This window comes from Eriocheir sinensis, chromosome 54, assembly GCF_024679095.1.
Source record: "Eriocheir sinensis breed Jianghai 21 chromosome 54, ASM2467909v1, whole genome shotgun sequence".
Classification (NCBI taxonomy): domain Eukaryota; kingdom Metazoa; phylum Arthropoda; class Malacostraca; order Decapoda; family Varunidae; genus Eriocheir; species Eriocheir sinensis.
Window position 1 is genome coordinate 2879632 of NC_066562.1, and position 6604 is coordinate 2886235.

Below are 6604 nucleotides of genomic sequence, written 5' to 3' on the forward strand. Positions count from 1 at the left end.
ATTCATATTAATTAATGACTCACACGTAGGTTGCCATTACCATCATAAATATTATCATTACTATGTATTACTATTATTATTATTATTATTATTATTATTATTATTATTATTATTATTATTATTATTATTATTATTATTATTATTATTATTATTATTATTATTATTACTATTATTGTTGTTGTTGTTGTTGTTGCTGTTGTTGTTGTTGTTGTTGTTGTTGTTGTTGTTGTTGTTGTTGTTGTTGTTGTTGTTGTAATAATGATAATGATGTTAATAATCGTACGGGTAGTGGTGGTGGTGGTAGTAGTAGTAGTAGTAGTAGCAGTAGTAGTGGTAGTGGTAGTAGTAGTAGTAGTAGTAGTAGTAGTAGTAGTAGCAGTAGTAGTGGTAGTAGTAGTAGTAGTAGTAGTAGTAGTAGTAGTAGTAGTAGTAGTAGTAGAAGCAGTAGTAGTAGTAGTAGTAGTAGTAGTAGTAGTAGTAGTAGCAGTAAGTGTAACCGGAATATGGCAGTTTACTTTCACTCTTTATCGACCAGCACTGGGGGGGGGGGGATGAACAGCTGGGTGGGTTGTATGCTGACCACCCTGGCCGGAATCGAACCCGGTCCCATGGATTTGTACCTATGCATACAAACCACCACACCATGAAGGTTTATATTACTACCATTTTCATCACTTTATATTTTTAATCCTGTATTGGCATTAACAACAGCAAAAAAGGATTATATGGCTCTAGACTGAAAAAATGGAGAGAGAGAGAGAGAGAGAGAGAGAGAGAGAGAGAGAGAGAGAGAGAGAGAGAGAGAGAGAGCATAATTAAATCCTCCAGATCCTTCCCGTTGATAACACTGACTGGGGCCCCGACGGAGTTACCTTCAATAATTTCTGAGGTAACTGGACACCCCACCTGGCCGGGAGGGAGGGAGAGAGAGGGAGGGAGAGAAGAGGGAAGAGAAGGAGGAGAGGATATGAGATTTAGATGGAGGAAGGGTAGATGGAGGAGAGCAGGAAGGTAGGAAAGGTAGATGAGTGGATAATCTTGAAGGGAAGGGAAGGGGAATAGGAAAGAGGGAGAGATATAACGTGAATTTGAAGTTAAGAAGGAAGGAAGAGAGAACGAAAACAGGAAGGGAGAGAATGAAGGAAAGGGAGAGAGGGAGAATAAGGAAAGAAAAGGAGAGATTGAACGTGAAGGAAGAATGAAAGACGTAAACAGAAAGGGAGAGAATGAATGAAAGGGAGAGAGGGAGAATATAGGGAAAGAGAAGGAGAGATAGAACGTGAATTTAAGGTTAAGAAGTTTGAATACAAGACGAAAACAGATAGGGAGAGAACAAAGGAAAGGAAGGGAAGGAGAATAGGGAAGGAGAGGGAGAGATGGAACGTGAATTTGAAGTTAAGAAGGAAGGGAGAACGAAAACAGGAAGGGAGAGAGAGAGAGAGAGAGAGAGAGAGAGAGAGAGAGAGAGAGAGAGAGAGAGAGAGAGAGAGAGAGAGAGAGAGAGAGAGAGAGAGAGAGAGAGAGAGAGAGAGAGAGAGAGAGAGGAACGTTATAATGTTAAAATAATTATAAATATATGGAGGAAAAATCAGATAGGAATGGGAGAGGAAAAAAGGGATTAGATGAAACTGATAAAGAGCTAGAGATGGATGGAGGGAAGGTGGAAGGGAGGGAGGTAGGGAAGGGTGAAGAAAGGGAGAGGGATGCTTGAGAAATTGCGGATGAATATTTAAATGAAGGGTGGATGGGAGGAGACAGAGAAGGATGGAAGGGAGAGAGATAAAGGGAAAGACACAGAAGAGAGAAAGGGAGGAGGAAGAATAGAAAAGAGAAGATAAAGGAGAAATAGATAGGAGACAGAGAAGAATGGAAGGGAGAGAGATAAAGGAAAAGACACAGTATTGGGGAAAGGGAGGATAGAGGATGGGAGGAGAAAGGAGAATAGAAAAGAGGAGATAAAAGAGAAATAGATAGGAGACAGAGAAGAATGGAAGGGAGAGAGATAAAGGAAAAGACACAGTATTGGGGAAAGGGAGGAATAGAGGAAGGGAGGAGATAGGAGAATAGAAAAGAGGAGATAAAGGAGAAATAGATAGGAGACAGAGAATAATGAAAGGGAGAGAGATAAAGAAAGACACATTAGGAGAAAAGGGAGGAATAGAGGATGGGAGGAGAAAGGAGAACAGAAAAGAGGAGATAAAGGAGAAATGGATAGGAGACAGAGAAGAATGGAAGGGAGAGAGATAAATGGAAAGACACAGTAGAGAGGAAGGCAGAAATGGAAGATTGAAGGGAGAAATTATAAAAGGAAAAAGAGTGGAGGAAAGGGAAAGATAAAGGAAGAGAAATAGATAGACGGAGAGAAAAGAATGAAAGGGAAAAAGATGGAGACGCAGTAGAGGGGGAAAGGTAGGAATGGAAAAATGGAGAGAGAAATGAGAGAATAAAAGAGAGAGGAAGAAAGTGAAAAATAAAGGAGGAGAAATATATAAAAGAAGACAGAAAAGGATGGAAAGGAAGTAGAGCGAAAGAGAGAGAGAGAATGGGAAGGTAGGAATGGAAAATGGGAGAGAGAAATGAGAAAAAGAAAAAAGAGAGTAAGAAAAGCAAAGATAAAAGAGAAGAAATAGATAAAAGGAGACAGAGAAGAATGGAAAGGATAAAAAAGACGAAGTGAAAGACGCAGAAGAGGAGAAAGGGAGGATTGGAAAATTAGAGGGAGAAATGAGAAAAAGGAAAGAGAGAGCAAGAAAGGGAAAGAGAATGAAGGAGAAATAGAGATAAAAGAATTCAAAGAAAGAAACCACACAAAAGAGATGGAAAAAATGGAATAACGATGGAGAAGAATGGAAGGGGAAAAAGGGGATAAGTGAAAGAGTGTTAAATTAGGAGAACAAGATGAAATGAATGGATATAGGGAGATACGAAAAGAGGGCAAGAAGAAAGGAAAAAAAGAAAGGAATGAAGGAGGAAAAAATAGAGAGAGAGAGAGAGAGAGAGAGAGAGAGAGAGAGAGAGAGAGAGAGAGAGAGAGAGAGAGAGAGAGAGAGAGAGAGAGAGAGAGAGAGAGAGAGAGAGAGAGAGAGAGAGAGAGAGAGAGAGAGAGACACAAAGGGTAACTAAGGGAGTGGAGATGGAAGGGCTTATGAAGTAACAGATATATGGACCAGGAAAGGAAGAAGGAAGGAGGGAGAAACGGACAGGAGATATGGAGAGAAGGGAGAAAGGAGGGATGGAGGGAAGAAGAAGGAGGGGCGTTTCTCTCCCTCCCTCCAATGTAACCGGAGGAGGGAACTGTATTTGGTGGAGATGAGATTAACTGATGGGTCATGATGGGAGAGAGAGAGAGAGAGAGAGAGAGAGAGAGAGAGAGAGAGAGAGAGAGAGAGAGAGAGAGAGAGAGAGAGAGAGAGAGAGAGAGAGAGAATGAGAATGGGGCGTGGTTTTCCCTCCCATTTCTCCTTCTCCTCACCAAAGCCATTCCCATTGTCGGTTTTACAAGGGAGGGAAGGAGGGAAGGGAGGGAGGGAGGGAGGGAAGGAAAGGTCTGGTGTAGGTAGGGAAAGGGAGGTGACTTATAGGGAAGGGAGAGAGGTTAATGAGAAAGAGAAAAAAGGCCCTTTCCTCCCTTCCTTCCTCTCTCTTCCTCCTTCCATCTCTCTTCCTCTCCCTCCCTCTCTCTCCCTCCCGCCCTCACCCTCCGTCATAGGCCTTAGTCTTTCCTCATTACTCCATGGTAACGAGGGAGAGAGAGAGAGAGAGAGAGAGGAAGGGAGAGAGAAAGGGAGAGGGAGAGAGAGAGAGAGGCAGTCACTTATATCATTGGGTGTTATTTTTATTACTAGAACTATTACTTATATTATACTGCTACTACTACTACTTTTATTACTACTACTACTACTACTGCTACTTCTACTACTACTACTACTACTACTACTACTACTACTACTACTCTACTGATGACCTAAACCGTTATAATAGTAGCAACATTGGCAATAACATAAACAGCAGCAGTAACAGTAGTAGTTTATAATGTTAGGGTGGTGATGGTGGTGGTGGTGGTGGGGATGGTGGGGGTTATTATTATTGTGGTAGTTATGGTGTTGGTGGTGGTAATCGTGGTAGGGATGGTGGTTTTAGTGGTGACAGTTGTGGTAAGGCTGGGACGGGTGGTGGTGGTGGTTATGCTGGTTGGGATGGTGATGTTGGTGGTTATCGTTTGGTGGTGTTGTTGGTGCTGATTAGAGGGGTGGCGGCGGTGGTTGTGGTGGTGATGGTGGTGGTACTGGTTGGGGTGGTGATGGTAGTGGTGGTGATAGTGGTGGTGCTGATTGGGGTGGTGATGGTGGTGGTGGTGATGGTGGCGGTGATGGTTGGGGTGGTGATGGTAGTGGTCATCGTTTTAGGGTTGTGCTGGTGGTGCAGATGGTAACTGGGCTCGTTGTGGAGGTAGTAATAGTTGCATAAGACTGAAAGAGGCGGTGGTGGTGGTGGTGGTGGTGGCGGCGGTGGTGGTGGTGGTGGTGGTGGCGGCGATGGTGGTGGTGGCAGTAGTGGTGGTGGCGGTGGTAACAGGTGTCGCTAATAATTTCCTTCCAGCACCTGCACGCACCTTAACCTCTTCTCCCGGGTATTAATTTGGCCAGGTGAGCAGGTGTGGCGGCGGGCATTAGCACATTAAAGGGACATACTTTACCTTTCCTCCCTGACGGTATATACACGGATTACTATATTACACGAAGACTCACTAACAAACCTTACGTAAAACTCAGGATAATTAATACACCTGATTCCATTAACCGACAGGAATGTGCTAAGTCTTGCCCTTCCCGCACTACGCCCATTGCTCTCCCTTCCTCCCCTGGGTTGTAAAATGTTATGTGTGGTGTTGTAGACTTGCTGTTTACTCTAAGATGGTGGTGTTAATGAAGCTTGTTGAATATATTTGAACTAACATACTCTCATTCAGTACTAGATAACCTTACTCACCCTGCCAATCCTCTGTCCTGGAAGTTGTGCCGCATTGTAACTTTGCTGTTTATTTGAAAACTTACTCACCCTGCCAATCCTCTGTCCTGGAAGTTGTGTGACGCATTGTAACTTTGCTGTTTATTCGAAGGCGCTGCCGTTAATGAAGCTTGTTGAATACACAGACACACATTAACATACTCTTATATAACTCCAGACACCCTTACTCACCCTGCCAACCCTCTCTCCTGGAAGTTGTTTGACATGCAGATTTGTAGTTTACCTCCAGACGCTGTTGCTCATTCAGCTTCTCGAATACACACGGCCATCAATGTTATCTATTCAAACACCGTCCTGCGCCATTTCTCACCCTAATATTTCTCTGTCCTGGAAGTTGTCACGCATTGCAGGTTTGTTGTTCATCCTCAGACTGTTATTCAAAAAGGTTATCGTATGTAGACGGACATTAATATTCTCTCTCATAAAACTCTATACACAATTGGTCGCCTTGTTCCCCCTTAGCCCCAGATGAGTGCAGATGCGTTGGAGGTTTTCTTTGTATCTAGGTATTTTTCAGACGCTTTCACTTCTCATGTCATTTATTTACAAAGGCCAAAGTGGAGGTTAATCGGGTTGCCATGGGTGTCTTTCACGTTTATGGTACAGGAGAGGGGTCAAACTATCACCAGGGTCATAAATGCACCTCTGAAAATGCCCAACACCCCTTCTAGAGCCCTGTCAGATGTGAGTGTGTTTGCGGGGAAGGGTTTGAGAGTATAGTCCCAAGTCACTGTTGTTCCTGAAGCTTGCCGAGTATGGGAGGATAATAACACAGGCTTTTAAACTCTCCTCGGGTCATAAATGCACCTCTGGAAATGCCCAATACCCCTTCAAGAGCCCTGTCAAATGTAAGTTCGGCGAAGCGTTTGAAAATATGGTCCCAAGTCACTGTTGCTCCTGAAGCTTGTCGAGTATAGGAGGATAATAACACAGGCTTTTAAACTCTCCTCGGGTCATAACTGCACCTCTGAAAATGCTCAATACCCGTTCAAAAGCCCTGTCAAATGTAAGTGCGGGGATGCGTTTGAGAATAAGGTCCCCAAGTCACTGTTGTTCCTGAAGCTTGCCGAGTATAGGAGGCTTTTAAACTCTCCTCCCTCTCCCCCTATCTGCACTAGTCGAGATAGCAAAGGACCCAACTGTACCATTAACGCTAAACAGTCACACGCACCACGCTCACCCAGCCAACCCTGTGATGTTTTCCGCACCTCACTCCTCTCAAAGACACCGGTTTTCACGAGTTCTCGAATACAGAACGATATTAATACTTGCGTAGGACACACTGCACGCCATTTTTCACTCCCTCCCTCCCTCCACCCACCGCCCTTCTGTCCTAAAAGTTGTGTGCTGTCTCTCCTCCAACTATTTTTTCCTCCCCACTCGCTGTTTGTTGTTCGTGAAGTTGCCAAATACAGAATATTAAAATGTTTTATGTGGAAGACGACGCACCATATTCACCCTTCCACCATTATGTCCTGTACCTTGGATTGACTTTGTGCTGTTTCTTTTTTTTTTTTTACAACAAAGGAGACAGCTCAAGGGCACAAAAAAAGGAAACTATAATAAAAAAAAGCCC